Source organism: Ziziphus jujuba, chromosome 3 (assembly GCF_031755915.1).
Source record: "Ziziphus jujuba cultivar Dongzao chromosome 3, ASM3175591v1".
NCBI lineage: Eukaryota > Viridiplantae > Streptophyta > Magnoliopsida > Rosales > Rhamnaceae > Ziziphus > Ziziphus jujuba.
This window is the reverse complement of record NC_083381.1, coordinates 27,914,204-27,925,450: the sequence shown is the minus strand read 5'-3', so window position 1 is coordinate 27,925,450 and position 11,247 is coordinate 27,914,204. Positions and strand designations below refer to the sequence as shown.

The 11,247-nt window shown below is 30.4% G+C and overlaps 1 pseudogene; it reads left to right on the top strand.

Annotated features, from left to right (window-relative positions):
- The first annotated feature begins 8,296 nt into the window (after window positions 1–8,296).
- On the top strand, window positions 8,297–9,394 carry LOC125423274 (photosystem II protein D1-like; annotated as a pseudogene).
- The last annotated feature ends 1,853 nt before the right edge of the window (window positions 9,395–11,247 follow it).

The window sequence follows — 11,247 nt, the reverse complement described above, 5'->3', positions numbered from 1 at the left end:
TCAAATTAAAGGAAATTTGAAATTTCTAGATCCGTTTAGGAATTGTTAAAATTAGTAGAAATTTGAAATTTATTAGAAGATGAAATTTTTCTGTGCTTGAATGGCTTTCAAAAAGATGAAATTTTGAACTCAAAAACGAAACTAATCTTACAAGGTTGAAAAATATAGTGCAAAATGAATATTATAAAAAAGCATCATTTTAAATTTTCTATGTATTTTATTAAAAAATATTTTTGTCTTTAAATTTTAAAATATAAATTAATTAGTTACTTATAAATCCTAAATATTCTTGTATAAACCAAAGACTTTGAAAAATAACTCACAAGAGAATTAAATCCCAAAAAATTAATTTTTGACAAATTAATTCTCAAAAATTAATTTTTTTTGAAATTTCAATACTTGCCAAACAAACCGTGCCTTGAGAAGTTACATATAGAAACTTTTGATACAAATAAACGCATCACTAGTTTCATAAATACTACTTATCAGAACAATTTCTTTCAAATTTAACAAAATTTTATGCACAGATCCTCGGCTATCCACTATGGTAGAATATTTATGTGGTATTTTATCGAATTTTACATGTGTGATACATGTTTTTTCTATTTTTAAAATAGGGTCTAAATACTATATATATATTTTTTTTTTCCCTTATTAGACTTATTATTTATTTTCTAGACATTCTTCTTCTTTTATTTTTTTTATGGTAAATTTAAAGGCCACATATTCAGTTCATGAGACAATAATTTATTCATATGAATAACAAATCTTATTATCTTTATTATTATTATTATTATTATTATTATTATTATTATTATTCAATTCGATATTCTAATTTCAGCGTCACATCATTTGTGGCCAATTTTTTGATTTCTATACTTCAAATTTTTTGGCCTTTTTTTGAGAAATATTTCATTTATACTTTAAGAGATTTATGATAAATATAAAAATATTTTTCTAATTTTTAATAATATCATCCATATCTAGAGGAATATAATAAATTACTCTTGTACCGTTATTAAATTATTTTCATAATTTTTTTTTATTTTTACAAAATTTTAAGACTTTAAAGTTTTGTTGATCTATATTTTAATTAATTTTATTTATGATGATTTTGATCAAATAATTTTTTTTAACCAAGTGATAATTTGTCAAATATATTTTATTAAAAGTATGTATTATAATTTATCAAATATTTTGTAATTTTTCAAATATATTTATTAAATATATAACTTACATACAAAATTTATATAATAAAAATTATCATTTTTTATTTAAAAAAAGGAAAAGATATTGTAAAAACAAATTAATTAAAATATAAAAAAAACTTTGAAGTCTTCAAATTAATTACTACAAAAAAAATAATTTTGAAAGTAATTTAACTTCAATAAGGATATAAAAATAATTTATATTCTTCCAAAAATATAAACGATATTATTAGAAATATGAGAAATATATAAAACTTCAGAAAATATAAATGAAATATTTCTTATATTTAAAAATATCTTAGTAATATTTAGGTTTTTTTTTTTAATCTAATATTTTGGATAAATGCCCACTGCTAAGTAAAAGCTCAACACTCCCCAAAATTAAAATTTTGAGCACAAGATACCCACAAATTGGGAGAAATTCTCCCACTAGAAGAAAAATGGTTCATTAGTGACAATTTTTCACACCAATGTTATTGTTTATATATAGGTTTATGAGGCAATATTTTTAATTGCCATAATTTTTTTAAAATAAAAATAATGATAAAATAAAAATCACTGCATATAATTGCTATTAAATATGAAATTGAGTGGCAGAAATATGTTTTACCATTAACTGGTAATATAGAAAATGCATAGTGCTAGATTTGGGTTGTTGTCTCTAATGCTAAATAAAATAATGACCAAGTGCTTAGGTTGGCACATGTGGATTGATGTAGACCGGGCAATTTCCAATATATAACTTGATACGAATTGAGGACGACCTGCTCCTAAACCCGTATTATATTAGCCCGGATCTAATTATGTTCAAGTTCTAATGGTCACCTGAACCCCTAACCAACCTGTGATTAGAAATCTTGGTATATAATGAAGACGCCACAATAGGTGATGGATGTCCTATTGATAAGTCAAAACTAAAACACTCATTCACTAATGGTGTTTTAGGTGTTCAAAAGAATAAAGAGAGGTTCAATCTCACAAATAATTTCTGTATATAATTCAGGCTTCCTTCTTATTGAAAAATAAGCCTTTAAATAGGCTAAAAGCCATGAAATAAAACCCTAAAAACAAAGGGAAAACTGGCCATACAAAGTAGTTTCCTATGGTGGCTGAAATTCTCACTCCTTTCCTAATCTAATTTGGATTAATTAATTCCTTTATTTTGAATTAGAAATTAATTAATTTACAATGAAAATAATAAAATAATAACTTTCCTAAACTTATTGTTCCAGAAAAGTAAATAAATAAAAACTAAAAAGTAACGGTAATTTCCTAAAACAAAAAGTAGAATCAAATTAAGAAACTATAATATTAGCTTTTTGACTAAGTTGACTTTGACCAATCTTTGACCAAATTGAGCTCCAAATCAGATTCAATATGCTTTGTAGGATGCAAAATAATCTGAATATAAAGTCCCACACGTTGCCATGCTTGAAAGAGGAAGAAAAAGCCAACTTAACAAAATACAGTAAAGCCAGCACAAAATACAGTAAAAAATAGGCCAAATTTGAAGCTGTCCGTACAACCCCTTTTTGAATGCCTTTGAAGCTGCATTGACTTGATTCCATATCCTCTTAGACATATGTATTGAATCCATAAAGAGTTGGAACCATTTCATGCTGCCCGTTGTCCATATTTGCACCAAAACTGCTACCCGGGTCCGTATCGGCTTCCACCACTTGGATGCTTAGAATAGGCTTTGTATCTTCAAGTATGGACAAGCTCTGTTGAGATTAACTACCCCCTGTATAAATGCTCTCGGGTTGTCCTTAAATCTATTAATTTGAGCTCTTGTGATTGGCCTAATCTTCATCCGTGTCGGGTCAGCACCCCAACGGGTTATCGGTTGAGCGGGCTCGGGCGTAATCACATCATAACTTGTTAACATAATACAAATTTTTAGATTTTTTTAAGGGTTTAGATTGGTGTGTAATGGATCGAGTTGATAACATATCAATCCATCAGTAAATATTGTATTAAATATTATCAGGGTCAAGCCGTTACCCATTAATAAACTATATATATTTTTTTAAAAAAATTCTACATTTTAGCTTAAAAGAAAATTTTGGCTATAACTTTTAATTCATGTTGATATATGGTTAATTACTTGTTTTATATTATGAATGTATTCCTTTGGTGTTAAATCCTAATTCGTTATAATTTTTTCGCTGGAAATAATTCGTTATAATTAAACACATTAATATAAATCTTGATTATATATATATATATATACACACACATATTAGAAAAATCACAAACACACATATATAATATATTGTACACATATTATGTGTGTGTGCACGTGTGTGTTTTTTCGTCTTTTTCATTTTTTGAACAAATAATATGTATTTTATTATTATTATTATTATTATTCTTGAACTTCCGGTTTGTAAAATGACCAGGCTTGGCCCACGTGCATTCCACGTATACTGCCATTTAATAGAGTTAAATATGAAATGATAAATATGATAAAATTATCCAAGGTTTTGACAAAGACAAGTTGAAAGACTTTTGATAAAGTATTAGTGTTTTGGATAAATATATATATATTTTTTTGGGAAAAAAAAAAGTCGAGGTAGTACCCTCGTTGGAAATAATCTTTGATTTAGAAGAGAAAACTAAAGGTAGTGTATTCAATTTATATTTTAATGGATTTAAAATAAATTATAGATTTTAAAGAATTTGATAAATTGTTGTATAATTTCGTAAATTTTATAAAAAATTTATCAAAATCCAATAAAATCTTTAAGGTTAAAGTTGTATTTTATATTAATAATTTTTTTCAAAAATTTACTTTTAAAATCCTTTCAAATACATTAAAATTCATCATTTTTTAAAACCTTTTGAAATCAATAATTTTTTAAATACTTTTAGATTTTAAAAAAAATTTATAAAATTCTAATCAAATATAATTGGATTTTAATGGACTTTTATAAAATCTAATAAAATTTAAATTGAATATTATTAAATTTGTATGGACTTTTTAAAATCTAATGGCTTAAAAAAAATAAAAATAATTCTTAAAATCCTTTTTCAAAAAAAAAAATGTGATAATAATAATAATACTATTTACTATCAAAATAATAATAATAATAATATTGCTTAAAGGGTTTTTTTCGAAAAATAGCCACTGTACAAATCGATTCTTGATAAATAGCAAAATTTTTTTTTAAAAAAAAATTAGCCCACTTTTGTCTCATCTTGACCAAAATACCCTTTATTAAGTTTTTTTTTTCCTTTTCTTTTATTTTTTTGTTTTTTTCTCTATCAAAATGCATGTTTTTCTCTTTTGTTGTTTTTAGTTTTTTGTCTTCACTTTTGCTTTCACTCTCCTTTTCGAAAATCTTGGTTTTTCCCTTTTTCTCTAGGATTTTTTTTTTTCTCTACTTTCACTCTCCCTTTTGAAAAGCTTGGTTTTTCCCTTTTTCTCTAGGATTTTTTTTTCTCTTTCCCTTTTTCTCTAGGGTTTTTTTCTCTACTTTCACTCTCCCTTTCGAAAAGCTTGGTTTTTCCCTTTTTCTCTAGGGTTTTTTTTTTTCTCTACTTTCACTTTCCCTTTCGAAAAGCTTGGTTTTTCCCTTTTTCTCTAGGTTTTTTTTCTCTACTTTCACTCTCCCTTTCGAAAAGCTTGATCGCTGGTGCCACCTAGAGGCAGAGGAGAGATACACCATCATCATCGTTGATCGCTATACTTCGACCTCTGTAGTCATCGCCGCAACCGCAGGTCGCATCCACGCCAGCCACCAATTTTGTAGCCCCCTGTTCCCTGGATACAATTCAATCCTTATATGGCCAAATCTAAATTTGTGGAAAGCCTTCGATGGCTTCATTATGAAAACATGAATGTGCGGAGTTGAGCATCTTCTATTCGCTGGGATAAGTTTTTCCTCTACAGGGGCCTTGTACAGTGAACCCCCTACGGGCGATCGTCCGTCGTCATAAAGTAGCCCCCGCGAAGCATCCTAAATCATTCAATTATCAATCTCTTTGTCTTCCATTCCCTTTTCTATCTCTTTTGGTAATTTCTCAATTCTATTTTTTTTTAAGATTTCGATCGAAGGGACTTTTTTTCTTATGTTATATTAATTTGGAAGTGCTTCACTAGAAATTGTTATTTACATTTCAAGATGAAAAAAAAATAAACTAAATTCTTTTGCTTTCGAAGAACAAAATGGTTAATTAATGCTCTGTTGTTTTTTTCCCCTCATATAAATAAAAAGCAAAGAAAGCTTCTTTTAGATAGCTACAATAGTACATATAACTTCCTATGTATTTTTGAGTAATGAGAAAGCATCATATTGATATAAATGTAACGCTTTATTCTTATATTGACTTGGTTGGTTTGCATTTAATTGCTTATTTGCGAAGAACAGACACATAAATTTTGACAATTTTGACAGTGGAAGGGTTAGTGAGGTACGACATATTTAGAACTGATGATGGACTTGCCAACGATAATGGGTTTGGCCTAAGGACTATTGTTCTGCAGTATAGTAAATCATAAGAAATGGTATAATATATGTTTTTTCATTCAAGTGAGAAGAACAAGAACAATGTTGGGAAATTTTGATTGCAATTAGCAAAACTAGATTATAGCAGGTTACAATTTTCTTTTGTTGCTTGTTGCATTCTACTGGGGTGTGTAATTGTTTTTCTTTGAAATTGTCATTGTAAATTGTGATATTGATTCAAAGTGTGCTTTTAGTCTGTCATATTGCTTCCTTGAATTGAGGGTGGTGGTTGGATTCTATCCTTCAATATTTGATAATTTTATTGGTTGTGAAAATGAGAAAAATTTAATTATTAACTCCCTGTCCAGTTAGGGCATTTCAATTGATAAAGTAACAACTCAAATAGTTAAAATTTGTATGTTACAATTTTTGTGAGTCCCTGAGCTGGTGTGGTTGAAATTCTTATGTAGAAAAAGAATGGGGTTAGGAAAAGGTGCTGGATGATTTGTTTAACAAAAGACAAAAGGCAACAAAGCTTGAACTTAAAGCTTATGCCTCTCCATATTCTTATTGATTTTATTTATTTAAATTTTTTTAGTGTATTGACTTGTATATACAGTAAATTTGAACCTGTATGCTTAAACAATAAGTTTTTTTTAGATTGCATTAACTTGTATATACTTCTTAACATTGAAAATATGCATTCCAGATATTGGACTGGGTACTGGGACATAATGAAGCATTATTTAGGAGAGCTCAGTTGAAAGCCCTTGTCTCCATCCATAGCCAGGAGGTAAAGTGAAGCTCTTCAGAATTTATTTGCATATTTGATAAAACCATCCGACTGCATCTATAAGTTGAAGTATAACCATAATCTATGTTGGTTAGTACTTATTATAACATCTTTTTGTTCTTGTATATAGGTTGGCTGGCAAGGGAAGTGAACTTACACATGATGAGACAACAATTATAATTGGTGCATTTGACTTAACTGAAAAGGTAGGCACGCTGATGCCAATCAATATTGTTCTGATGCTTATCTCTTGTAGTTTTATTGCTTTTGGATCAGAAGTGGAAGTGGAGCAACTATTAATATGCTGTTCTAAAATTTCCAAAAATAAAAGGAAAAGCTGTTGAACTATTAATTTAAACGTTCGGTTCCTACTGGAGAGATTGTTTGTGTATATGTGTTGGCCTTCCATATGGTTGAGCTCGGCCAAGTTATATTGGATATTTGTATTTGAGGTTCTATTAGAATTTTCTTTCTTTCTTTCTCCTTTTTTTGTTTTCTTAAAAAAAAAAAAAAAACTATTTTAGTACTTGTTTGTTTGTCATCATATGCGTTTCTTAAGAAATTATGTTAGTTTAGGATTTTTTTTTTTTAAGGGATGTGAGGTTATTAGTAAATTATGTTTTTAACAAAGAAACGTTTTCGAATAACCTGATGTATAATTTGGATCAAGCAACGTAGTCTGTGATGGTAGTTGTCTGAGTTTACTTTTAACTCATCAACATTTTCAGCATGTTTATTATTCTTTGAAAGGACTTTGATGCTAAAGACACTTCAAATGCTAAAAAATTCATTTATAATGGATAATGCTATAAAGAAGCTTGATATATTAGTTCCAATTAGCCCAATGATTGGATCATTTGCTAAAATGAAATTTTGTAATGCATTAGGACATCCTGTTAGCAAGTCGACTTAGGCCAATTCGTCAGATTTTGAGATTATCGACCGATTTGCCCATATATGCAGATATCTTTCTCATTATTTCAGCGAATCCTTCAAAAAAAAAAAAAAGAGTTTGTATTGAATAAAATATATACTTCGACTTTCTTGTCTTAAAACTTGGGCTCGTAAACACAAAAGTACTGTACGGGTTTTTTTTGAAAAGATTAGGTTTGGAATTATTGGAAGAGTTCTTTATGCAAGAAGAAGGGCTTCTTTCTTTGATTTTTCCAAGAACTTGTTCAACTTTTCGAAGGTTATATAGAGGGCGAATTTCGTATTTGGATATTGTTTGCATCAATGATCTGGTCAATCATGAATGATTGGCTGTTCGACCATGGAAATGGAAATTATCCTTAAACACTGAAGAGATAACAAAAAATTTATTTAGTCATCTATTATGAAATGTTCATGCAGTAAGAGTAAGGGTTGATCAACTGAATATTCAACTTTCTTAGAGGCTTGCCTAGGGAAGGAGCTGGATTTTAAATATATACATAGGGAAAGATGTGTGTAATGAAAAATGCAAGCACGGTTTGGGGAGAGATTTTTACCTATTTTTTTATTTTCTAATTCTACGAAGTAAATTATCTACTCCATTCGACTAGTTCTGGGTTTGAGTCCTAGGTAACCCATTTTAATTATTCTATCGAAATCATATTTATTTAAATTAAATCAGAATTTTAATCCAAATTTTGTAACTTATTTATTTTTATTTTATTTTTATTCAATTTATTTATTCAGTTTAGTCCCAAAAAAAAAAAAAAGGATGAATCTAGATAGATAAAAATCTTGATATATCTATGGATGTTGAATATTGGTTGACATGGGCATATAAGTCATGTTATACTGTTGAATAACAAGCCCTCGATTATCTAATTATAGAAAATTCATGTGCTTGGGAGTCCATGATGATTAATAATTTAATAAACCAAGATTTTACCTTGATTGCAATTTTAGAGAGATGTGAAAGCCAAAGCTTATGGGGTCACTTCTGTAACTGGATAACCAGCACTGAAAATCGTCTTTACATTGGATGGTTTGGTGTTTTGATGATCCCTACCTTATTGACCATAACTTCTGTGTTTATTATCGCTTTCATTGCTGCCCCTCTGGTAGATATTGATGGTATTCGTGAACCTGTTTTTGGATCTCTACTTTATGGAAACAATATTATTTCTGGTGCCATTATTCCTACTTCTGCAGTGATAGGTTTGCATTTTTACTCGATATAGGAAGCTGCTTCCATTGATGAATGGTTATACAATGGTGGTCCTTATGAGCTAATTGTTCTACACTTTTTACTTGGTGTAGCTTGTTATATGGGTCATGAGTGGGAACTTGGTTACTGTCTGGGTATGTGCCCTTGGATTATTGTTGCATATTCGGCTCCTGTTGCAGCTGCTACTGCTGTTTTCTTGATCTATCCAATTGCTCAAAGAAGCTTTTCTAATGGTATGCCTCTAGGAATCTCTGGTACTTTCAACTTCATAATTGTATTCCAAGCTGAGCACAACATCCTTATGCACCCATTTCACATGTTAAGCGTAGCTAGTGTATTCGGCGGCTCCCTATTTAGTGCTGTGCATGGTTCCTTGGTAACTTCTAGTTTGATCAGGGAAACCACAGAAAATGAATCTGCTAATGAAGGTTACAGATTCGGTCAAGAGGAAGAAACCTACAATATTGTAGCTGCTCATGGTTATTTCAGATGATTGATCTTCCAATATGCTAGTTTCAACAACTCTCGCTCTTTACACTTCTTACTAGCTACTAGGCCTGTAGTACCTATTTGGTTCACTGCTTTAGGTATTAGTACTATGGCTTTTAACTTAAATGGTGTCAATTTCAACCAATTTGTAGTTGATAGTCAAGGTCATGTAATTAATATCTGGGCTGATATTATCAACCGTGCTAACTTGGGTATGGAAGTTATGCATGAACATAACGCACATAACTTTTCCCTAGATCTAGCTGCAGTCAATGTTCCATCTACAAATAGATAAGACTTTCTTGTTCTAGCAAGAAGTTTGGTATTGCTCCTTTAGGAGTTTTTTTCCTTTACCGTAATGCCCGGTTTGTCTTGATTTTTGATTTCTGAACAAGAAGGAAAATGGAACTATTGTACTTTTTTTTTTTGTCTTGATCGGGTGTAATGCCCCCCTTTCATCAAAAGGCGTGGTTTCTCACCACATAATGATGATCAAATCACTTGTATTGCATTACCATAACAAATGACAAGAGTTGTGATTTAGAATGAACCTTTCTCAGTGGAGGAAAGGAATAGCGATGGGTTTCTATGGAGCATGTAGGAACAAGAAGATTCAATCGGACAATGAATTCTTACTTAGTCCAAGGAAATCAAAGGTCCGCTTCCACGATTCCATCTATATCGAATCTTAATACCAGAATAGCTTATATAGTCATGATTCAATTCAGGTCCTGATGCGAATTCGCCCGAGCTCGCATAACCGACAACTCACTAGGGTACTGATCCGATACGGATGAAGATTGGACCGATAACTAGGGCTCAAGCTAAGAGGTTTAAGGACAACCTTGCTGCCTTTATCAAGAAAGTAATTCATTCTCAAAAGAGCTTGTCCATAACTGAAGATAAAAAACCTGTTTTGAGCATCCAAGTGGTGAAGGCTAATACATCGAACATTTTATATCGGACAGACATAACTTAGTTCGGACATCAGGCAGACATAAGTTAGCTCGAACATTAGACATAATTCAGCTTAGTTGTCAAACTAGTCAACTCGTTTTCTAGTTTGCGTTTGATTTTTTTTTGGGTTTTTATTTATTTATTTGCTGGACAAATAAGTTTAGGAAAGTTATTATTTTATTATTTTTATTGTAAATTAATTAATTTCTAATTGAAAATAAGGGAATTAATTAATTAGATTAGGAAAAGGAAAGATTCGGTCAAGCTAGAATTCTCCATTGTGTGGCTGGTTTTTCTTAGGGTTTTTAGGGTTTATTTTATTTCTTTCAAAGCATATTTAAAGGCTTATTTTTCAATAAGAATACAACTTTGATTTGATTGAGAAAATACCTATGAGATTAATTATCTCTTTGTTCTTTGAGAACACCTAAAACACCATTAGAGAATTGGTTGTTTTAGCTTGACTTATCAATAGGTTTTCCATCCCCTATTGTGGCGTCTACATTATACCAAGGTTTCTAACCATAGGTTGGTTAGGGGTTGAGGTCAATTCCATTAGAACTTGAACTTAATTAAAATCCAGGCTAATATAATACGGGTTTGGTATCAGAGCCAAATTTTGTTCAGGTTTGATATATCTTTATTTGCTTTATTTGTTTTTGTGTTATTCTGCAATTTTAGCATTAGGTTAAGGTTGCATCCATCCCATACACGTCCAGCATCTTATAAAAAAATAAAAATTCAGTCCTAGTTTTACTGTATTTTTTGTTTCATAGTTTGTTGGTTGTCTGATGTGATTCCACCCGAACCTGCTCAACCGAAAACCCGCTAGAGTGCCGACCCGATACAGATGAAGACAAGGCCAATCACTAGGGCTCAAGTTAAGAAGTTTAAGGACAAAATTTTTGCTTTTATCCAGGGAATAATTCATACTCAAAAGGGCTTTTCCATATCCGAAGAGCCAAGACCTATCCTAACCATACAAGTGGTGGAAGCCGATACGGGCGAATATGGACAACGGGCGGCATGAAATGGTTCCAACTCTTTATGGATTCAATACATATGTCTAAGAGGATATGGAATAAAGTCAAGGCAGATTCAAAGGCATTCAAAAAGGGATTGTACGGACAGCTTCAAATTTGGCCTTTTTTTTACTGTATTTTGTGCTGGCTTTACTATATTTTGCTGAGT